Source organism: Heterodontus francisci, chromosome 3 (genome assembly GCF_036365525.1).
Source record: "Heterodontus francisci isolate sHetFra1 chromosome 3, sHetFra1.hap1, whole genome shotgun sequence".
In the NCBI taxonomy this organism is placed as follows: Eukaryota; Metazoa; Chordata; class Chondrichthyes; order Heterodontiformes; family Heterodontidae; genus Heterodontus; species Heterodontus francisci.
Window position 1 is genome coordinate 45,595,089 of NC_090373.1, and position 25,462 is coordinate 45,620,550.

General features: G+C 41.2%; 1 protein-coding gene across 3 annotated transcripts in view; it reads right to left on the bottom strand.

Moving 5' to 3' along the window:
- The window catches only part of arhgef10 (Rho guanine nucleotide exchange factor (GEF) 10), a 346,362-nt gene extending 323,792 nt beyond the window's left edge, over positions 1–22,570 (bottom strand). For all 3 annotated transcript variants that reach the window (XM_068021752.1, XM_068021735.1, XM_068021762.1), the window contains exon 1: positions 22,467–22,570. The gene's annotated coding sequence lies outside the window, so the exon portion shown is untranslated. The remainder of the gene's footprint in view (positions 1–22,466) is intronic.
- Positions 22,571–25,462: the final 2,892 nt, after the last annotated feature.

The following is a 25,462-nucleotide window of genomic DNA, read 5'->3' on the forward strand; positions in this document are numbered from 1 at the left end:
TGCCCACAAGGGTGGTTGAAGTGGAGACATCAATGCCTTCAAAAGGAAACTGGATGGCCACTTGAAGAAAATAAACTTTCAGGCTCTGGGAATCAAGCCGGGGAGTGGGATGACTGGATAGATCCATGGAGAGCTGGCATGGACTCAATGGGCCGAATGGCCACCTTCTGTGCCATAATTGACTCTATGGTGGAATAGCAGACACCTGGCAGATGAAATTTCATGCAGAGAAGTACGAAGTGATACATTTTGGTTGGAAAGAAGGACGAGGAAAGGCAATATAAAATAAAGGATACAATTCTGCAGGGGGTGCAGGAGAAGAGGAACTTGGGGGGGGGCAGTGTGTGTGCGTGTATATATGTGTTTATATATATATATATATATATATATATATAAAAAAGAGAGTTCTTTTTCTGATGCAGTTGGTTTATTTACAGCTAGACTATTATATACGGTAGAGAGCTAACTATTTACAGACACAAAAACAAGAAATGCTGGATTCACTCAGCAGGTCTGGCAGCATCTGTGGAAAGAGAAGCAGAGTTAACGTTTCGGGTCAGTGACCCTTCTTCGGAACTGACAAATATTAGAAAAGTCACAGATTATAAACAAGTGAGGTGGGGGTTGGGCAAGAGATAACAAAGGAGAAGGTGCAGATTGGACCAGGCCACATAGCTGACCAAAAGGTCACAGAGCAAAGGCAAACAATATGTTAATGGTGTGTTGAAAGACAAAGCATTAGTACAGATTAGGTGTGAATATACTGAATATAGAACATCAGCAAGTGCAAACCTGAAGAAAAACAACCTGAAAAAAACAGTGGGTAAGCAAACTGAACAAAATATTCAGTATATTCACACCTAATCTGTACTAATGCTTTGTCTTTCAACACACCATTAACATATTGTTTGCCTTTGCTCTGTGACCTTTTGGTCAGCTATGTGGCCTGGTCCAATCTGCACCTTCTCCTTTGTTATCTCTTGCCCAACCCCCACCTCACTTGTTTATAATCTGTGACTTTTCTAATATTTGTCAGTTCCGAAGAAGGGTCACTGACCCGAAACGTTAACTCTGCTTCTCTTTCCACAGATGCTGCCAGACCTGCTGAGTGAATCCAGCATTTCTTGTTTTTGTTTCAGATTTCCAGCATCCGCAGTATTTTGCTTTTATTTAACTATTTACAGAACCTTACTCTGGGTGTTACAGTTGCAGAGTGACTCTAGCTCAGAGTCACATAACTGTGTCCTGGTACTTAGCTCATTAGCATACTAAGATCTTAAAGGGCCATCACTCTTAAAGACAGACAATCATACAACAATATATGCACAAATGGTTGGAGGTAGCAGGGCAGGTTGAGAAAGTGGTTAACAAGACATACAAGTTCCTGGCCTTTATAAATAGAGACATAAAATACAAAAGCAAGGAAGTTATGGTGAACATTGGTTCAGCCTCAAATGGAGTATTGTGTCCAATTCTGGGCACCACACTTTAGGAAATATGTGAAGGCATTGGAGAGGGTGCAGAAAAGATTTATGAGAATGCTTCTGAGGATGAGAGACTTCAGTTATGTGGATAGATTGGCGAAGATAGGGCTATTCTCCTCAGAGAAAACTGAAAGAAGATTTGATAGAGGTGTTCACAATTGTGAGGGGTCTGGACACAGAAGACAGGGAGAAACTGTTCCTATTCGCGAAAGGGTTAAGAACCAGAGGACACCGATTTAAGGTGACTGGCAAAAGAACCAAAGGTGAAACAAGGAAAAACTTTTTTTTCCACACAGAGTGGTTAAGATCTGGAATGCACTGCCTGAGAGTGAGGTGGACGCAGATTCAATTGTGGCTTTCAAAAGGGAATTGAATAATTAACTGAAGAGAAAAGAATTTGCAGGGCTACTGGAAAAAGGAGGGGGGAGTGGGACTAGCTGAGTTTCTCTTACAGAGAACCAGCACAGACACAACGGGCTGAAGAGCGTCCTTCTGTTGTGTAACCATTCTATGATTCTATTCGATGATAAGGACCAGTACAAGTGACAATCAGTAAGATTGTAACATGGAGTTCACCAAAAATTGTGTTTCAGTCCAGAAAATGAATCATCGTGTTGTTTTCCTCACAATGGTTCCCATTGGAAATGTTAGCAGCATTATTTAAATGTAACAGACATCAGAGACTGACAACTAGTCAACCCAAGGCACTTTGCTGACATCATTGTAAAAGATGAGTTTATGCAGTTTCAATCAGCCCTTGAGGAAAATAATTCCACTGCAAAATGACAATCCCTAGTTCAGTATAAAGTGGCGGCTTCACTTTCACTAACCTACTGACATAAGTGTGATTCATTAATTAGCAATGCGACCACCACAGCAGTAAACCTATACTCGCTATGGTGACTTCCTTCATAGCTCAAGTACAAATGGTAGGTGAATAGTAAAAATTAATTAAACTATCCCTTCTTTGGGTTGAATTTGCTCACTTCAGATTTACTCCATGGCTAGCTGAGCTATCAAGGCAGCTTGGGCAATGCCTTCTCCTTTTGAGGATAGATTTGAAAACTTTGAAAATAATCAGCATCCAGTGCAACAGTATTACTATTTTTACATTACCCACCAAAAGGAACCACTCTCACCCCAATATGGATTACAGGAATTGCCAGATAAATTTTGGCCTTGCACGTGCTACAGAAGTATAAAGGAATGGGAATGAAGGCAAATAGAATACCAATTACACCATTTGTATCATAATCTTTCTCAACTTGTGAGGTGTTAACTGGATGTACAATGAGACAATATTTTCCACAAAGCTTTTGGCCTGCAAATATCCTGGCAGATTAATTGGAAAAGTGGATAATTGAGATTCCCCTGGCGGTTGAGCACTTATTTTTTCCTTCCTCAGCCACAAGAAAAAAGCACAGCCATCTCCTAGTTTTAGAATGCATAAAATTAGATTGCTACTCTTTGGACTTGTATCAAAGTAATTGTATTGAATAATTCTTCTGAAAATTAGTCCCCTAACTAAGCCCTTAAGGCTTGAACCAGCATGAAAGGATATTGGGGAGGGAGGGGGAGAATCCCATCACTGTGGTCCATGTTGGGACAAACAAAGGAAAGAGTAGGCAAGAGTCCTGTTTGGAGTATATCAAGAATTAAGAGCTAGGAGTTAAACTGAAGAACAGGATCTCGATGGTTATGATCTCGGATGATTACCCTAGCCACATGCAAACTGGCATCAGGATAATCAGATTAACACTGTGAACACACGGCTGAAGGAGTGGTGTTGGAAAGAGGGGTTCCGTTTCATTGGGTGGTAAGGAACTAGACCATTGTGGCAGGCTCCAGAGGCCTGCTACCCGACCCGAACCCGATGGGACCCGATATGTGTCGGGTTTGGGTCGGGTCGGGTCGGGCTCATCTTCAGGCTCCGGCTTTCAGCTCGGGTCAGGTCGGGCCGGACACACAGGGTCAGTGCTGTGCCGGTAAGTATTAAACATTTTTTTTTTTTTAAAAACTTACCTGAGCTGGGAGTCTGGGACGAATCTGAGTCTGCGCAGTGAGCGAGTGACGTCACTATGACGTGATCACGCATGCGCGGCAGCTTCGTGGAGCTTCCGACTCGGGAGGTAAACGGGCTTGGGGCAAAAGCAGAAGGACTCGGGGCCCGGTTGGGCTCAGGTCCACAGTGGTTCGGTCAGGTTCGGGTCGAGTTTGTTTTCCCGACCTAAAGTGGACCTCGAGCAGGCTCCAACTGAACTGGGCTGGGACCAGAACCCTAGTGGAAAGAATAGGTGGTCACAAAAACTTTAAACTTGTAAATGGCAAAAGGGCCCCAGTGAAAAGGGTAGTATAATTAATAGTTCAAAAAGAAATGAATAAGAGAATAGTTAGAAATTGTATTTTAGAGACTACAGGTAAAGGGAAAACTAAAAAAGGAGTAACTAAACCAGGAGAAAAGGAATAAGAAACATGTGAATAAAACATTGGAACAAAAGGACAAAGTTAGGGGGGGGTTTGGGAACCCAAAAAAGCATTATTCATACAAATGCATGTAGTGTATGGAACAAACTGAATGAATTGCAGGTGCAAATTCAATTTGGAGGGTATGACATAGTAGCCATTACTGAGACATAACTGCAAGATGGTCAGGACTGGAAACTAAAAATACCAGGTTATAAAGATCTACAGGAAAGACAGCGAAAATTGGAAAGCCTTAGTGATTAAGAATGAAATAGAGAGGATATAATGAGGGATAAGCAGGCAGTCATTACTTAATGGATAGAAATAAGAAATAGAAATAGAAAAGGATTTAACTCTCATTTAAGAGAGAGTTGTATATAGGCCTCCTGGTCTCTGCTGTGCAGTGATAGACTGTGTAAATGCAGGGTTTAAACAAGCATGTAGTAAAGGCAGTGTAGTTTTAGCAGGGGATTTTAACTTTCATATAGATTGAGATAACCAGATTAGCTCATGACCAAAAGATAGTAAATTTTTCAAGGCGTGTTCAGGATAGTTTCTGTAATAATATGCTCCAGAATCAACAAGGGGCCATGCCATGTTAGGTTTAGTAATGAGCCAGATTTAGTTAACAGCCAAACGGTATATAATCATTTATCTACTCATGGTCATAATATGATGAATTCAATGTAGTGCTAAAAAGGGTGAAACATGAATCAGCTACTAAGATTCTAGATTTAGCTCAGGCTGACTTCATCGTGATGAGACAAAAACTGTCCACAGTAAATGAGGAAACATGGGTAAAATGACAGGGGATCAGTGGGAGGTGTTCAAAAAAAAATGTGTTACATAACTAGTTAATACCCCTAAGTGCTCTACTTGCCAAACAAAAAAAACAGCCATGGCCAACTAAAGAAGCAAGGGACAACATAACACTAAAGGAAAATAAAACATACTTAAACACAAACACTACCACAGATCCTGCCAACTGGGAGAGATACCAAGAACAACAAAAGATGACAGAATAATAAGAGCTGTAAAACGTGAATATGAAAAGAAACTTGCAAGATATCAAAATCAACACAAAATATTTACAAATTATATTAGAAGAAAAAAAGTGGTCAGAAGCAATGCGCATCCCTTGAAAATTGATAATGGTGATACTGGCAATGAGAATTGGGAAATGGCAGACAGGCTGAAAATAATTACTTTGCATCAGTATTTACAGAAGAGAAAGAAGATAGCATGCCCAACATCTTAAGGAAAGAAGTACTGAATTGGGATGGGAACCCACTGAAGTTAACAACCAAAATAACAGTACTGAAGAGAATAAAGGCACTAAAGAGTGACAAATCCCAGGAGAAAGGTTTTCAAGGAAGTAAGTGAAAACATTGCAGATGCCCTAACTTCCAAAGCTCTCTCGATTTGGGGACCATTTTCTTTAGATTGGAAAAATCACATATGTCACGCCACTATTTAAGAAAGGAGAGAGATGGAAGCCAGGGTACTACACAGCAGTTAGCCTAACATCTGTTGTCAAGAAATTGCTAGTCTATGATTATGGATAAAGTGACTGAACACCTTGAAAATTTTTAGCTGATCAGAGAGAGCCAGCATAGATTTGTAAAGGGTAGGTCATGCCTGACAATTGGATTTTTTTTTTGAAGAGGTGACTGAAGTAGTGGAAGGGGAATGCCTATAGCTATTATTTCATTGGAGTTCCAAAAGGCATTTGAAGAAGTCATTCATAACAGACTGTCGGCTAAAGTTGAAGCTCTTGAAATTGAAGGCAAATTATTGACCTCGTTAGTAATTTAGCTGAGTGGCAGGAGGGAGTGTAAGGATAATGGGCAGGTACTCTAATTGGCAGCATGTGTCTCGTAGTGTACTGCAAGGATCTGTGTTGGGGCCTCAACTATTCGCCATATTTGTTGACAACGTAGATGACGGGACAAAAGCCACACGCCTAAAGTTTGCCAATGACACCTTGGAATTTAAGAAGTTTGGGGTGATTTGATTGAAGTTTTCAAGATGTTAAGGGGAACAGATAGGGTAGATAGAGAGAAAGTATTTCCATTGGTTGTGGAGTCTAGGACTAGGGGACATAATCCAAAAATTAGAGCCAGGCCTTCCAGGAGTGGAGATTGGAAATACTTTTACACACACACACACATACAAAGGATGGTAGAAGTTTGGAACTCTCTTATGCAAATGGAAATTGATGCTAGGTCAATTGTTAATTTTAAATCTGAGATTGATAGATTTTTGTTAACCATAGGTATTAAGGGATAAGGGACAAAGACAGGTTTATGAAGTTAGGTTGCAGATCAGCCATGATCTCACTGAATGGCAGAACAGGCTCGAGGGGCTAAATGGCCTACTCCTGTTCCTATGTTCCTAACTAACCTAATAATGATTACAAAGTCTCTCTCAGATGACACAGTTCATCTAAGTAGCAAAAACAGCAAACAACTCTTACATTCAATGTATTCATGTTTCTTACATTATAACAGTGACTATACATCAAAAGTACTTCATTTGCTGTCAAGTGCTTTGGGGGTGTCCTTAGTTTGTGAAAGGTGCTATATAAATGCAAGTCTTTCTTCCTTTCAAACACCCTTTGAAACTGTAACCTCTTGGCTAATGCTAGTAGCATTCAACTTTATATCAAATTGCGATCTTGACAAGCAACAATCCACAAGAGCTAAACAAATCCGACTGCTCGATTTATTCACTTGCCACATTTATCAGTGTACAGAGCAAACCATAATTACTGGGTGTACTGTCTCAATTTTAGACCAGGGTCTAGCTGAACACACTATTTTTTCAAACCACAGTAGCCAGAGAGAGGTTTCAAATTACATTACTCCAAATTTAAACTAACACATTGTCTGCATCTATTTTATCCCACAGAGAGTCACTATGCTGTCCAATATATAGATAGATTATACAATACCATATTTTATTGTTTTAAAAGTATAAATCCATGCATCCTCCTCAGAAAACAGAGATTGCTGTGAAAAGCCCCATCTTCTCATGTAGCCCAGTTTCCAAAATAAACAACTGGATTTTGCTAAAATAAAAGCAAAATACTGCAGATGCTGGAAATCTGATACAAAAACAAGAAATGCTGGAAATACACAGCAGATCTGGCAGCATCTGTGGAGAGAGAAGCAGAGTTAACGTTTCAGGTCAGCGACCCTTCATCAGAACTGGTAGATATTAGAAATGTAAAAGGTTTTAAGCAAGTAAAGGAAGGGGTGTGCCTACCCACTGTTTCTGTTTTTTTTTAATGTTTGTGCTTGGAGTGCTTTGTGCTTTACAGTCTATTCACACCCTCTCTGTACTAACGCTTTGTCTTTCAGCACACTAATAGCATACCGTTTGCTTTTGTTCCATGGCCTTCTGGTCAGTTATTCTCAGTGACCCTCCGTCCTATCAACACCTTCTCTTTTGTTATCTCTTGCCCCACCACCACTTTACTTGCTTAAAACCCTATTACATTTCTAGCCTCTGCCAGTTCTGATGAAGGGTCGCTGACCTGAAACGTTAACTCTGCTTCTCTCTCCACAGATGCTGCCAAACCTGCTGAGTATTTCCAGCATTTCTTGACTTTATAACTGGATTTTGCTTGTGGATGGGATTTGGAATCTGTCACATTGCAGGGAAATTGAAGCAAAATAGGCTTAATAATAAAACTGTGCCAAAGTTCAGTACCACACATTGAGCTCAAACTCCAATGAGACACAACATGCATTCATATAGCACCTTTAATGTAATAAAACTTCCCAAGGCATTTTGCAGGAGCGTTAGAAAACAGAATTTGACAGAGATTACATGGACGGCACACAGAGGTTTTAACTGTTAACTACATCACAGAAGTCCAAACTTTTGGAGCTGAGGCAGATACACTTGCCAAAACTAGTCAGTGGGCCGCACATCATTGTGCAATAATACAAACACCCCTTATACACAAAGCGAGACCCTGCAGATGAAAACAAGCCCACCAAAAGAGAAACCCCCTCCACACAAGGAAAGGCTGTCTTCACATTCACAAAAAAGCAATATCCCACTTCCCAACATTTCTTCTCATTCCTAAGTTGCTCCAAAACCCCAAATCGTGGAATGTTCAGCTCTTTAAAGTTCTCAGGCCAGACAGAGATTTGCAGCCATCTGTTTTTTTTTTCAGGAATAAGTGTGTTTTAGGCTGAAGCATATCTAAAAGAAAGTGGTTTCCCTAAAAGCCCCACACTGGGTTGACCATCCAAAGGCAAAGAGAGGTGATTTAAATGAGGAGTGCAGAAGAACCTGCCAGGAGCAGCACAAGGTATACCTAACAATGAGGTGCCAACCTGGTGAAGCTACAACACAGCACTACTAAACAGTACTAAACAACAGAAGCAGCATGCTATAGAAGGAGCTAAGCGATCCCACAACCAGATCAGATCAAGCTCTGCAGTCCTGCCATATCCAGTCATGAATGGTGGAGGGCAATTAAACAACTAACCGGCGGAGGCGGCACCTCCAAAAACATCCCCATCCTCAATCATGGGTGAGCCCAGCAGGTCAGCGCAAAAAACAATGTTGAAACATTTGCAATCATCTTCAGCCAGAAGTGTAGTGTGGACTATCCATCTCAGCCTCCTCCTGAGGTCACCACCAACATACATGCCAGTCTTCAAACAATTTGATTCACTTCATCTGATAGCAAGAAATGGCTGAAGGCACTGGATACAGCAAAGGCTATGGGCCTTGACAGCATCCCAGCTGTAGTACTGAAGAATTGTACTCCAGGATAAGCAGTGCCGTTAGTCAAACTGTTCCAGTACTACTACAGCACTGGCATCTACCCGATAATGTGGAAAATTCTCCAGGTAGATCCTGTCCACAAAAGGCTGGACAAATCAAAACTGGTCCATTACTGCCCCATCAATCTACTCTCAGTCAACAAAGTGATGGAAAGTGTCATTGACAATGCTATCAAGCTGCACTGACTCAGCAACAACCTGCTCACCGATGATCAGTTTGAGTTCCACTAGGGCTACTCAGCTCCTCACCTCATTACAGTGTTACGACACAGTGAGAAACGTGTCTAGGAGTCCCTCTCTGCTCTTACCGTAACAGGGTTTAATTTTAAACACACTGTGTGTTTAGCTCCCCCTTGGTGAATCCTTGTTCACGCTTTCCAATTATAAGGCAAAGAAACCAGCACAAACAGGCTCTCTTAGGTTTAAAGAAGAAAAGTTGAAATTTATTCAAATTGAACTTAAACACTAATTTGGTTGACGCCCACGCTAGCATGCATACGTGATACACACATGCAAACAGAGACAGAAAAGAGAAGAAAAATAAAGTGGAAAAGTTTGAGGAAATATCTGAAGAGTTTTGTTATGGTTTTTCGAGCTCACTGTAGAGTCCTTGATTGTAGGTAGATCTTGCTTTTCGTTGGGGCCAGTATTCTTCTTAAACCTTGTTCGCTGTAGGAGACATTTCTCTCTTGGGGTTCATGTGTCTTCAGTGGATTCAGAGGCTTGTGAGAAAGAGATGGGAGCAGGCTGGAGAGACCGTTTCAGTTCAGGAGCAAACAGACACTCTCAGTTCAAACTCTTTGTACAATTCAGAAAGGCCCAGGTTGCCAAGCAGGTTAGTCATGTGACTAACTGGTCTGACCACATCTTGGATTGTATCACCTTAGTCTCTGGAATGCTCCTCTTACGCACAATATCTGGTGATCAAGGTCCATTGTGGGTTGAATGTGTCAGGGAATGGTCCTTTGTCCTTCCAAAGACCGTCTGTTAATATGCAAATGTCTTTTCCAGCAACAGCTGATCTGTTTAACAAGTCCATTCTTCACTCCAGTAACAGTTTGAAATCAATGTTCATGACAAAATTAATGTGCCTCATCCCTGGCAGGTGGGGACCTAGCATGACAACAGCCTTGGTCCAAACACAACAAAAGAGGTGAATTCCAGAGCTGAGGGGAGACTTACTGCCCTTGGCATAAGGCAGCAATTGACCAAGCAAAATTGAAGTCAATTGGAATTGGGGGGGGAGGGGGACTCTCCACTGCCTCGAGTCATACCTAGCACAATGGAAGATGGTTGTGGTTGCTGGAGCCAATCATCTCAGCCCCAAGACATCACTGCAAGAGTTCCTCAGGGTAGTGCTTCATCGATGATCTTCCCTCCACATAAGGTCAGAAGTGGGGATGTTCGCTGATGATTGCACAATGTTCAGCACCATTCACAAGTCCTTAGATACTAAAGCAGTCTGTGCCCACATGCAAGCAACACCTCGTCAACATTAAGGTTTGGGCTGATCAGTGGCAAGTGACATTCACGCCACACAAGTGCCAGGCAATGACCATCTCCAACAAGAGAGAATCTAACCATTTTCCCTTGACATTCAGCAGCATTAGCATTGCAGAATCCCACCAACATCATGGGGGTTTACCATTGACCGGAAACTTTTAATGGACCACCCATATAAAATACCGTGGCTACAAGAGCAAGTCAGAGACTGGAAATTCCTCCTGACTCTCCAAAGCCTGTCCACCATCTACATGGCACAAGTCAGGAGTCTGATGGAATACTGTCCGCTTGACTGGATGAGTGCAGCTCCAAAAACACTCAAGAAGCTCGATACCATCAAAGACAAAACAGCCTACTTGATCGGCACCCCATCCACCACTTTAAATATTTACTCCCACCACCATCAGCACACAGTGGCAGCAGTGTGTACCATCTACAAGGTGCAATGCAGCAACTCACCAAGGCTCTTTTTACAGTATCTTCCAAACCCGCAACCTCTACCGCCTAGAAGGACAAGGGCAGCAGATGCATGGGAATACCACTAAGTTCCCCTCCATGTCACTCAACATCCTGACTTGGAACTATATCACTGTTCCTTCAAGACCGCTGGGTCAAAATCATGGAACTCCCTCTCTGCAGCACTGTGGGAATACCTACACCACATGGACTGCAGCAGTTCAAGGCGACAGCTCACCACCTTCTGCAGTGCAATTAGGGGTGGGCAATAAATGCTGGCCTTGCAAGAGATGCCCACATACCAAGAGCAAGTAAAAAAATGTGGGATGAGCATTTGTTATGTACACATCCTAAAACAACAGCCAATTTGTTAGCACTGTCTGGTCATTCACAAGGCATCAAGCACATTGGTGTTGACATACTCTTTTGAGCTCTGTGGGTCATGAGAGAGCAACTTAAGAATTAACACCGACATCAAAATAGTGTCCGAGAGGAGGATGTGCGCTCTGGTCAGGGACAGTTGGTGGGTTTATGTTAAATGAAGGACCTACCCAAGTGGGCTCGTGTACACGAATTCTTCACTTTTATAATGGTGCACAAACAAAAGTTGAACTGGTTGAGAATAATGAAAGTCACTTGGCACAACATTCTGTACATTTTAGCTACCAGGGAATAAAGCAGTTTACAACCCGAACTAAACAACATATCGTTAGTGTTACCTTGGTCCATCTTCAAAGAGATTAAAGGATTACATGAAGATCCGGTCCAGATGACAAAGTAGTTTCATTGTTACACTGCTGCATCCTACACGAGCAGATACAGGGCAATGGGAATCAGCTTCTGTTTAGAAACCAGGCAACTAGATCAAGGAAGTTACTGAGAACACTGACTACACACCTGCAGCAAACCTGAAATTGTAACAGCAGATTTTAACCAATCAGCTTGCATTCTTTTTGCAATTCTCCAGCCTTAGTAACATGAGAGAGTTGAAACCCCAAGTTTGCAGAAGGGTGACAAGAGCCAGCAAGAGCTTCAGGGGCCAAAAATCAATGGAGCTCGCAGATTTCCAATGGTCCGTGCTCTGCCTCTTGGATACCCTTGGATTACATGACAGATATTTTTCAAAAGTGGGCAGGTTACTGATAAAAAAAAAAGCACTGCAGTTATATAGAGCCTTTCATGACAACAGGACGCCCCAAAGTGCTTTACAGCCAATGAAGAACTCTGTAATAGTAGTCACTGTTGACATGTAGGAAATGCAGCAGCCTATTTGTGCACAACAAGCTCCCACAAACAGCAATGTAATAATGACCAGATAATCTGTTTTTGAGATGATAAATATTGGCCAGGGCCCCAGGGATAACTCCCCTGCTCTTCTTCGAAATAGTGCCATGGGATCGTCTACATCCACTTGAGGGCAAATGGGACCTCGGTTTAACGTCTCATCCAAAAGGCAGCACCTCCAGCAATGCAGCACTCCCTCAGTATTGCACTGGAGTGTCAGCATTCATTTCAGTGGGACTGGAGTGCACAACTTTCTGATCAAGTACACCAAGCTTCTTCAGTGATATGCAGTATTTTAGAATGTCAGGTATGAGGAAGTACAAACAGATGACTCCGAATAGGACCCTGTGCTTAGCAGATGACTAGGTTCCTGATGCAATGAGATCAGCTGTATTATTTTTAAGTAACATAATGACCAGACAGTTGAATTTACTGGTAACTGATGTGAAACTAATCAACAGCGATTGTGTTTACATAATATGCAATAACCTGTTCAACTTTTGATCGTAGCTTTATGGAAGCATCCTGCAGTGCAACATAAAAAGAACCTTTGTCAAAATACTGTAGTCTTGAAATGCACAGTTTAAACTCAATTCAAGTCTTTTCACCATGAGCGAAATCGCAAAGGAAAACAAAAATAAAACAAGTGACCCATTCAAGGTGGCCCAAATGTTTTATTTTCATATCGTTCATCAGCTATAATTTATGTATGAATTACCAAGACATCAAATATCGATTGTACACATATGTGAGTGAGTGATGAGCTTCCATCCATTACATCTTTTATTTCCCAAGTCTTAAAGCTAAAGGGAAGTGACTAATTCAGCTATCAATTCAATCATTTATTCACACACCTGAGAATTTATCCAAATAGCAAATTGACGACCCCTTCCGAATGGACACGAGCAGCTACAATGGCAGAAATTCCCCATCCCCATTATTTCAACCTGGTGCATGGCCAGTTTTGGGGGCAGGGCCAGCTTCAGGCAAAGTGATTTTTGAACCAGTGTAAAAGATTGCGGAAAACACGAGCACTAGTGGATTTTGGGCATAACTCTCTTACTCTTAAAATACTACAATCTCTTGTGTTCATTTGGATGATTCCTCCCGGATTGCGTTAATATAACTCGCGGAGACATGTGGAAATTCAACCACATTGTCTAGATAGTTGGAGGGGAACTACATTTAAAAAATCAATTCAATTTATTGAAATCTCTAGATTGTCCAGTAGGACATCAAATTTGGGAACCAAGGAATTGACAAGCTATTCTACAAATTAGTAGAGCATGGATCCTCACCCTTGAGTTCTGGGCATGAATGACCATTGTCAACTGACAAATCACCTCCATCATGGTAAGAAAGAGAGAGGAATAGAGAGGGAGGGATGGAAGTACAAAACTTGCAAAAACTTACACACTGACATGAGTGAATGTCCAAGAACTTCCCTTTATAGGAAATGAGAAGCTTTTTTCGGGCAAGATACTCATTAAATGATAATTGTGTAATATCTTGTAAGCTGTCAAAATGTGCTTGCAGTATTCCACGGCTGGTGGAACTACATATTGCTTAGCATATACCCAAAGTATGTGTTGATCAAATACATACATCACCCAAAATAATTAGATAACTGATTTACTGATTCAGGCCCCAAAAATGTTATGAACTATTTTCTTAATTTGCCCAATCAATAAAATTGTACATTTTCATTGCGCTCTGAATAGTATGAAAAGGAAATGCATACCCTTAAAGTCATTATAAAAGTCACTGAACACAACTAAAAACAACTGCAAGAGCTTACTGCTGTAATTGTTTCAGTCAATATCAGGGAGCAGATCAATATAGGATTAGCTCAAAATTGATTTTCCAGATAAAAATATCTTAAATATTGATAAGAATGTAATCCTATGACACAATCTCTACTTCACAACTTAATTTGTCTCATTTTTGCAAGGTTAGATTAGAATGAAACTTCTAAACAACACAATTTGAGACTAAAACCACCATTACAGAGTAACAGTCTGTACAACTGATGCGTACATGTTAACATCTCCCACCCTCCTGGCCTTCAGACATGTTATTGTGGATCAAATTTTGCAGTACAAAGTCATAAACAAAAAACTCAGATTAAATTAAGATAGCCATATCAGCAGAACTGGGAGTATATGCATTAAAAAAAATCAACTCTCAATTTCAACTGAAGAATGATTTGCTATTGAATCAGGGAAACAAGCAGTGCAAAAGAACTAGTCTACTGAGTCCTAGTTTCTTCCACTGTCCTGTGTGAACTACTCCCCATTAATAATAATGTTATGGATTTTCTTTTAAATCAGTAACCTACAGTAAAAAAATACAGCTGATTCCACTGCTGTTTTTAAAATGTTTCCTTTCCTTAGCCTCTCCTACTACAGCTGAGTGGCATTATGTTCCCAAGATTAAAAATAATTAATAGAACTCAATACTAACACATACAAAACTGGCTGTAGTTTTTGTAATCAAGACTGATTTTGGAAAAACTAATTTAAAAAACTGTAATCTTAAAAAGTTACGAACTTTCAATTAATAGTTTTATCTTATCACTTTCGACATGAATCGTAATTTATTTTGTGGGGAACCGATACTTACTTAAAAGTAGAAATAATTGAAGTTGAACACATCAAGACAATTCTAAAAGTTTAGTGCTTTATTTATAAGATTTACATTGCAAAATGTCTACTTTGCGATCTAAATCTTCAAAACATACCTATATATTCTCATCAGAGTGTCATAATCCACTATACACATGTAACACATATGCTGCATATTTTTGGCAGTTAAACTGTTAGTAGGTAACAAAATATCAGTGATGATTTGTGTATAACAATTCTGTACAATGGATGAATACTTTAATTATCTTTTATTATGTGTTGTGAAGGAAAGGACAATCCAGCAGTGCCAGCAACGCCCACATCCCATGAATGCATAAAAAACACAACATTTATACAAGGTAGAAGCTTTTTCAAAGCTTACCAATCTAGTTTTCTTAACTGTTACTTGAGATGACAGTAGTGGCTATCAGTAACATTTTAGTAAACATAGCCATTAAACCGAAACAGGTCAGAAAATTACCAGCTAATTAAAGCCATTTTCTTTATATATTTAGGCCATGTTTTCAGGTTATAACACAAGATGGTTTTCCAGGTTTAACATCAACAACTTGCGTATATACTTATATAGTGCCTTCAGTGTAGTAAAACATTCCAAGGCGCTTCACAGGAGTGTAATCAGACAAACAAAATTAACACCAAGCCAAAGGAAGTGACATTAGGACAAATAACCGAAAGCATGATCAAAAAAGCAGCTTTAAAGAACGTGCTAAAGAAGGAGAGATAGACTGGCAGAGAGGGTTGGAGAGGGAACCATCTCATAAGTAGAGTTTGCAACCCCTATGATCCAAACTGCACCTTTTCCTACCCAATATTTATTCAAATAAGAGACACACACTGGGAACACAATGGAAAATCCTTACTCAGTACTCAAGTTATGGGAATAAACCACAAGCCTCCACAAAAATTCACCTTTCACTGAAAGCAGATCAACTGAGCCACAAGACTTTCCACCAAGTGGTTTTATTTATACAACTTATACCAGTATAACACCATGAACGCATAAAATAATAGATGCCACTTGATTTCTCTCCCAACAGAGGGCTATTTATGCAAGCTTAATCTAGTTATTTTCAAACTACACTAACATTAACTTTAAAATCAAGGGCGGCGCAGTGGTTAGCACCACAGCCTCACAGCTCCAGCGACCCGGGTTCAATTCTGGGTACTGCCTGTGTGGAGTTTGCAAGTTCTCCCTGTGTCTGCGTGGGTTTTCTCCGGGTGCTCCAGTTTCCTCCCACATGCCAAAGACTTGCAGGGTGATAGGTTAATTGGCCATTATAAATTGCCCCTAGTATAGGTATGTGGTAGGGAAATATAGGGACAGGTGGGGATGTGGTAGGAATATGGAATTAGTGTAGGATTAATATAAATGGGTGGTTGATGGTCGGCACAGACTCGGTGGGCCAAAGGGCCTGTTTCAGTGCTGTACATCTAAACCAAACTAAACTAAATCCTTGTAGTTCTTGGCTGCAAAGTTCAGTCACTAACTTAAGACTGATCACGACTGCCTCTGAACAATTAGCTGCTCACCGGGAGGGAGCCCGACGTAAGTTTCCTCACAGGAGTATAACCCAAACCCCATCCAAAGGCAAAAGCAAGAATTGGCTGCACCACTCTAAATTCACCTAGGACAGCAGTCATTCAGGGGATATTAAGACTGTTTGCTCCTGGACTGAGAAGATCTCTCTCCTGTCTGCTCCCATCGCTTTCTCACAAGCCTCTGAATCCACGAAAGACACACGAATCCCAAGAGAGAAAAGTCTTCTATAGCGAACAAGGTTTCAGAAGAATACTAGGCCCCAATGAAAAGCAAGATCTACCTGCAATCAAGGACTCTACAGTGAGCTTGAGGAACCATAACAACTACTCTTCAGATATTGCCTCAAGCCTTTCCACTTTATTTTTCTTCTGCTCTTTTCTGTCTCTATTTGCATGTGTGTATCGCATATGCGTGGTAGCGTGGGCGCGTCATGTGTCCGTAGGCATTAACCAAATTCGAGTTTAAGTTCAAGTTTAATAAATTTCAACTTTTCTTCTTTAAACCTAAGAAAGTTTGTTTGTGCTGGTTTCTTTGCCTTATAATTGGAAAGTGGGGAACAAGGATTCACCAAGGGGGAGCTAAAAACACTGTGTTTAAAAACAAAACCCTGTTACGGTAAGACCAGGTGAAGGCTGAGAGGGTCCCCTAGACACCTTTCCCACAGGGTCGTAAACGCTTTACCAAAACCAAGCAGCCAAACTGTCTGACTTAAGCTAATGGTTTTCTGTTACAAAAACATGCTTTGTGTAGCCCTGTGAGTTAACTCCTTACATGATATTTCTAGCAATACAAAATAAAAGTTTGTAGATGAATATGGTTTATCACAATCAATGGCCCAGATTTCAAGGTCAATGGCAATGCAACGACTGTTTCAACGATAATTTCACCGCTGACCTCAAAGAAAGCTGCCTACAAAGAAGTACTGATCTTTGTGGCATGGATTTTCCACTTTTCCGACATCAATTTGAATCTGGTGCCAAGTCAAGGAGATCTCCAGGCATCCAGCAACAGCAATGTCCGCCAGCAGAGTAAGCAATCACAGTGAAGCATTCATACAGACAGCAAACCAGGAAGTAAAATATGCTGATTGTAAAACTAAATTAAAAGTGAAGTATAGAGAGCTAAATAAGTGATTGGGACATACACATGGGATTAAGGTAGAAGCTGAAATATCATGCAAACTTAAATTTAAAAAATGTGAATTTAACATAAGGGAGAAATTTGACACTGCACAAATATAAAATTAGTTTCCCAGTGCCAGAGAGGTTTTTCAGCAGAAATTATGAGCTTAGTAAATTGTTAAAATCCCAGTAACAACTTATTCAACAAAGTGTAACCTTTTCAAGAGCTCTTACAGCGAGACTAATGGTGTAAAAGGGAACGTTCACATCCGTTCAGTTATTTCTGACTGATTGCAGTCTGCAGGTCCTCAACAGCACACTCTCTGGAGAATCACAGAATCACTGACAGCAACTTCTGGATTTCCATGTTATTCTGTACATGTGTGGACTCCAAAAGTTGCTGTCAGTTTCACAGGAGTAATAACAGTGAACACTAACAGTTTTGTGGTCATTGCTACCACTGAATTGCTGCCTATATAACTTAGATTGCGATGAAAATTCATTACTTTCATCTCACTTTAGTTAGTGGCTGTCCTTTTCAATCCAGCCACACAACATCAGCAGTTAATAAAAAGTGCCCGCAGCCCATATTCCTGAAGTGAACTTATTTTGAAACAAAGTTGCAAGTTTCATCCGTTATAGGTTTGAAAGAGAAATGAATCCAAGTTGAAACAATGCTCTATGATTAGTTCAGTTTCTCTCGGGGGTGGGCACAATATTCAAAATCTATGAAGTTCCAGTAATTCTTACTTCAGGGTAAAAAATATTTCTAGTAAATCAAGGGACAATTAAAAAATCTCATGCGAGGAGGCATTTACTCACCAATAACCTGCTCACCAATGCTCAGTTTGAGTTCCACCAGGATCCTTCGGCTTCAAATTTCATTACAGCCTTGGTCCAAAACATGGACACAAGAGCTAAATTCCAGAGTTGAAATGAGAGTGACTACCCTTGACATCAAGGCAGCATTTGACCCAGGTGTGGCGCCAAACAACCCTAGCAAAACTGAAGTCAATGGGAAAACGATTCACTGGCATGAGCCATACTTAGCACAAAGGAAGATGGTTGTGGTTGTTGGAGGTCAATCATCTCAGTCCCAGGACATCGCTACAGGAGCTCTTCAGGATAGTGTCCTCGGCCCAACCATATTCAGCTGCTTCATCAATGACTTTTCCCTCAACATAAGGACAGAGTGGGGATGTTCACTGATGATTGCACAGTGTTCAGTTCCAGTCCCAATTCCTCAGATAATGAAGCAAACTTTGCCAGCATGCAGCAAGACCTAGACAGACAGGTGGTAAGTAACATCCACACCACACAAGTGCCAGGAAATGATAATCTCCAACAGGAGAGTCTAACCACCTCCCATTAACATTCAACAGCAGTACCAGCATCAAATCCCCCACCATCAACATCCTGGAGTCACCACTGAGCAAAAACATTACTGTACCAGCTACACAAATACTATGGCTACTAGAGCTGTTAAGCAGTTGGGAATTCTGTGCCAAGTGGCTCACCTTCTGACTCTCCAAAGCCTTGCCACCACCTACAAGGCACAAGTCAGAAGTGCAATAGACTTTTCACCACTTGCCTGAATGAGTGCAGCTCCTACAACATTCAAGAAGCTCAACACCATCCAGAACAAAGCAACCAACCTGATTGGAGAGAGATGGAGTCAGTAGCTAGGGAACAGAGTTTGGAGTTTTTTTCTTATTCATTCATGGAATGTGGGCAACGCTGGCCAGGCCAGCATTTGTTGCCCATCCCTAATTGCCCTTGAGAAGGTGGTGGTGAGCTGCCTTCTTGAACCGCTGTAGTCCATTTGGGGTAGGTACACCCACAGTGCTGTTAGGAAGGCAGTTCCAGGATTTTGACCCAGCGGCAGTGAAGGAACGGCAATATAGTTCCAAGTCAGGATGGTGTGTTACTTGGACGGGGACTTGCAGGTGGTGATGTTCCCATGTATCTGCTGCCCTTGTCCTTCTAGGTGGTAGAAGTCGCGGGTTTGGAAGGTGCTGTCTAAGGAGCCTTGGTGCGTTGCTGCAGTGCATCTTGTAGATGGTACACACTGCTGCCACTGTGCGTCGGTGGTGGAAGGAGTGAATGTTTGTAGATGGGTTGCCAATCAAGCGGGCTGCTTTGTCCTGGATGGTGTCGAGCTTCTTGAGTGTTGTTGGAGCTGCACCCATCCAGGCAAGTGGAGAGTATTCCATCACACTCCTGACTTGTGCCTTGTAGATGGTGGACAGGCTTTGGGGAGTCAGGAAGTGAGTTACTCGCCTCAGGATTCCTAGCCTCTGACCTGCTCTTGTAGCCACAGTATTTATATGGCTACTCCAGTTCAGTTTCTGGTCTATGGTAACCCCTAGGATGTTGATAGTGGGGGATTCAGCGATGGTAATGCTGTTGAATGTCAAGGGGAGATGGTTAGATTCTCTCTTGTTGGAGATGGTCATTGCCTGGCACTTGTGTGGCGCGAATGTTACTTGCCACTTATCAGCCCAAGCTGGATATTGTGCAGGTCTTGCTGCATTTCTACCCGGACTGCTTCAGTATCTGAGGAGTCACGAATGGTGCTGATCATTGTGCAATCATCAGCGAACATCCCCACTTCTGACTGTGGGGACCAAAACAATTATTTCAGTCTTCCCAATATTTAATTTGAGGAAATTACTGCTCATCCAGTACTGGATACCAGATGGTTTTCATCCTTCCATCTACGAAAGCTGAGGGACACACTGCAAACAATAGAGTTAGGGTGAAATGAAAACAGAAAATGCTGGAAATACTCCGCAGGTCTGGCAGCATCTTTGGAGAGAGAAGCAGAGTTAACGTTTCAGGTCTGTGACCTTTCATCAGAACCGTATGCTGTCAGATGATGTCGCCAAGGGACAGCATGTAGATGAGAAATAGGAGGGGGCCATGGATAGATTCTTGGGGAGCACCAGCGGTAATGATGTAGGAATGGGAAGAGAAACCATTGCAAGGTGATACTCTGGCTATGATTAGATGGATGAGAATGAAACCAGACAAGTTCAGTCCTGCCCAGCTGGATAAAGTGGAGAAGTGTTGGCGGAGGATGACAGGGTCAATTTTGTCAGAGGCTGCAGAGAGGATGATGATTTTAAAATCGAGGCATTGCTTAACCGGGAGTCGATGTAGGTCAGCGAGTACAGGGGTGTGGGTTAACAGGACATGGTGTTAGTTAGGATATGGGCAGCAGAGTTTTGAATGACCTCAAATTCAGAGGGTAGAAAATGGGAGACCAGCCAGGAAGCACTAATCCTGGGGCAGAGTTATTTTAAGGCACAACTGACAACTTGTCACTACCTCAGAGCTGGTTACAGATCAGTAGCAGCAACAGCAGCCTGGGAGAAGACTATCTGCCTACTCTCATTAAGGAGGAAGCATACAACAGTGTGCTAAAATAATTCAAACAAACCATTCAAATATAAATTGAAAATTAACTCAAAAAGCACTGTGTTTGAAAATTATATTTTCTTCATTTTTGGCTTTTCACATTTCATCAATCATACTTCAACTGAGAGGGCAGATGAAAGAGCTACTCCAAAAGCATTACCACTTCATAACCTGCTATTAGGTGCGCCAATGTGACCCAGGATGCTGAACCATTCAGCTTTCCCTTTCCTACTAAGGAACTGCTTGGCTTATACTTGGCAACTCCCAGCAACATGGCATAATACCATGCCAAGCATAAACATTCCACATTCGACAAGAACACATTCAAGCTCCATTCACTGACATATTCCATTTTAAAGATTAATGTTATAGCCGAGACAAAACAGTTCTGATAATTATTGAGAATATGGCAGACATCATAGAACAAAAGGCACGGATTTAGGTAACTTATAATCTCAGCCCCTACCATATGATCATTTACTTCCATTGGAATACAATAATACAAATTAAATTGCATCTATTGTAATGTTGTGGAATGATAGTGGTTTCCGATGTTACTCGTGTTGCCTAACCTGTTTCTTGCTGGATCTTAAGAATACATTGTTCCAACTTGGTAAAAGTCTGGCAGTTTAACTAAACAATCTGATCCTTAAACATTAGCCTAAAGTGCGTACCCAAATGCACCAGCATTCGGAATTCTAAACCATTTTTCAACAGACATGTAGAATACCCACCAAACTGGTAGTGAAGACAGGAAGCTGCCACTGGACCAATTCAAAATGTACAATATTTGTATTTCGATCTAACTATGCTCACCGTATATCCAAAATAAAGCTGAGCCCATTATCTCTTACATGTACTGACCTTGAAAGTATCAGCACAGTTTATTTTGCAAGATACTTGTCCTGTACATAATCTGCAGCAAAGGTTGAGAATGCTTTGCTTTCAGAATGTTGGTTACTAAAGAACGTGCTTTTAATATAGAGATGGAGAGCCCTAAATTGTACACAAAGTTAAATCAGAGCAATAATGCCACCTGTACAACTATGAATTAAAACTGCATATTGTAACTGAATGCTATTAATATTTACGCCTAATTTATGTCTAGCTGTCCAAAATAGTAAGGGAGCTTCATATAGTAGAAAGGGTTAAGTTTCCAGTGGAATAAAAGCAAAACCCTGAAGTACAGAAAGCTAGGAAAGTTTCAAAGCAAATTTGTTTGGTGTTATTAGTTCTTTTGACAGACTGCTGTAACTCAAGAGAAAATTGAAGTTTTTAAGGCACGGATTTACGTATTCCAATACACTTGGAGTCATAATTTTCACCAACATTGGAAAGAATGGTGAATAATGATGCAGAATCAATCGCCGTGTTTGACCAAGACTCGTCCTTCCTGCACTGACAAGCCACTGCCTCTGGGTAAATGCCAATTTCTAATGTGCCCGAACCATAGCAACACTTTGACTTTCCAACCTGAACAATAGGGACAGTTGAGCACCATTGTGATTTGTCTCTGCTCAATCCCAACCCATGAAACGTTGCATTAAAACCGTACGCCGTCCACACGGCACTCTCATCCGCAGAAAACGCCACTGAACGTCGACAAAATCTCAGCCTACTTTTTTTAGGGTGGGTTTGTTTAATTAATTTTCTAGGAGACCTTTGCAAAAGGGGGGGGGACCCGACCCGCCCGGAGTGGATTTTTTATTGTTGTTGTTTGCTCTCCAAATTTTGGACAGACTTACCATCACTTTCTCAAGTCCAAGTTTGCCACGGCTTCAGTCACTCAGTAAATGCAGCTCCTGCTCTATCCACTGTCAGTCCCGCAGCCTTTCCTGCCGCTTCTCAAGCAGCCGCTGATCCCGCCTCCTGCAGCTCTGTGATTGGTTACAGCTCCCAGCTTCCTCAAGCTCTCACTGGCTTAACAACCATGTCAATCACTCGACCAAGCCACGGCGCAGTGAGGTAGCGTCCAGTTGTTGATTTTGGCTGGATGGTGATTTATATATCTATATATATATATACCAGCAGAGAAAGGGGAATTTAACGAGGCGGTCGTGGCAGCTGTAGGTGAATGAACACTGGCCAGATGTTACCCTCTTCATTGGCCGTGGTTTTTGCAGAGAGCACTGAACCAACGCCTTGTGTTACATTCTTCAGTCGTGGGTCATTCAAACTGGGTGAATCGGGCAGTGAGGTGACACCGTTGAGAACTCGGTGCATTCAGCAGACATGATTACATCCCTGTTTAGGATATTTAAAAAAAAACATTGCATATCTCTACTAATACCATGATTTTTTATTATTTACTTTAAATGGTTGTTTTATTCTTTCAAAACCATGGGCCAAGTGGCCTCTTTCTGTGCCTTAAACTTTCAATGAAACTTTCTCTGATTATATGTGATGCAATATAGATCTCTAACTCAGTTATGCAATGCTCTACTATATTCAGCACTGAGAACTTACAGAAAACATTGCAATTACTGATGTTTTGAACACACATAATAGATGCTGAATATCATAGAATCATAGATTGATACAGTACAAAAAGAGGTCATTCAGCCCATTATACCAGTGCTAACTCTTTGGTAGAGTTATCCAATTAATCCCACTCTTCTGCTCTTTCCCTATATCCCTGTAATTTTTCACCCTTTAAGTATTTATTCAATTTTCTTGTGTATATTACTATTGAATCTGTTTCCACCCCCTTTCAGGCAGTGCATTCCAGATCACAACTACTCATTGCATAAAAAGATATTTCCAAATGTTCTTTTGCCAATCACTTTAAATCTGTGTCTTCTGGTTACTGACCTTTCTGCCACTGGAAACAGTTCCTCCTTTTTTTATTCGTTCCTGGGATGTTAGCATCGCTGGCAAGGCCAGCACATGTTGCCCATCCCTAATTGCCCTTGAGAAGGTGGTGGTGAGCCACCTTCCTGAACCGCTGCAGTCTGTCTGGTGTAGGTACACCCACTGTGCTGTTAGGAAGGGAGTTCCAGGATTTTTGACCCAGAGACAGTGAAAGGACAAAGATATAGTTCCAAGTCAGGATCGTGTGTGGCTCGGAGACAAACTTATTTACTCTATCAAAACCATTCCTGATTTTAAATACCTGTAACAAAACCTTCTCTGCTCTAATGAGAGCAACCCCAGCTTCTACAGTCTCTCCACCATTCCGAAAATGTCTTTGAGAAATTAAAAGGCTAAAGAAGACCAAAATAGAAACAGAAAATGCTAGGAATACACCACAAAGCAGTCAGCATCAGAAAAGGCAGCTTGAAGTTTCAAGTGTAAGTTCCTTTCTTACATCTGAAACATTAACCTAACTTTTTTCTGAAGCTGGCAGACCTGTTATGTAGTTCCAGCATGGTATCTTTTCACATCTTTCAGCATTTGCAGACCAAAGAAGATTGTTGACTCAGGAGTGCATATGAAGTTGGTTCCACACGTTTGTTTTAAAAAGAGTAATTTTATATCACGGATACGGAGCCTGAGCAATTTGGTTGAATTACACAGTTGTGCTCAGCACCCTTTAAGACAATTAGTATATAATTTCACCGCACAAGTATAGTACAGAAAACGTCACTTCAGACTCACAGGGTGAAACATCTCAATTCACACAGTTTTGCTTTTCTATGATTTACATTTTTTCGCAGCATTTTGTTCTGGATTTTGTACTGATCCTGGTGTAAAAGATGTCTGAAGCTGGGGAGCTGAATGTTCACTATTTTGCAACAGTCTCAATATCATGGATTCCCGTGTCAGGTACAGCAGGTTAGATCTATGAGGAAAAAAACTTACTCTGCTCTGTACCATCAAAGATTTCTCCTGGCTGCCATGTGTTGACATCATTAACACAGTGGGAAGTCTTCTTATGTTTGCTGTTTCCTCTGAAATTGTAAAAACATTCCACAATAGCATTTTTATGATTTTACTAAAAATAGTAATCAGAGGAAGTCCTGTGGTATGATTACAATGTTATAAACTCATAGCGACCAAAGTAACTAATCCACCATCATCCTAATGCCAACCTCAGAAGAGCACCCGACTATGCTAATATTTTTTTTTTTTCACTTTTCCATATTAGCCACTCTTGTGGGTTAGAAAGAATTTAGCACTTTGTCCAAAGCACTTCACAGTCAAGGTAGTGATTTTAAAATGTTATCATTATTATATACAGTCAATCTCTTTTGTTAAGTGGTGCTGGAGAAATGTTAGCCTTGAAAACTCAGTGCTCTTCTCAAATAGTATAATGGAAATTTTCCCATCTGTCTGATTTTAAATACAAGAGCAAAGAGTTTCCACTCTGGGCATGATCAGTGATCTAGGCACTAATTTCGCTCCAAATCATGCCAGTTTTGCAAAGTGATTTTTCTGCTCATTTGCATATCACTGAGCATAACATCTTCCATGAACCAGCGCAACTGGGCAGCAGTTTCATCCCATTGATGTGAACTGGATTTAAACTAGGCCCCAAAGGTCTAATCATCTGCATTACCAATAATGATTTATACTGGAACAAACAGATGGTAAAGCAGTTGGAAAAGCTGAAGGATGAGTAGGAACTGTAAGAAAGATTGCAGAGAAATTTGTTTGCATAGTACCACTTCTGGCCCCACTACACAGACTTACATACACCGATACTCCGGGACCAATCAGCGCTGCGGGCTGCTACCTGCACAGCTCACACAGCGTTCTTCACTGATATCATTGAAGAACACCATGCAGGTAACAGCCCATG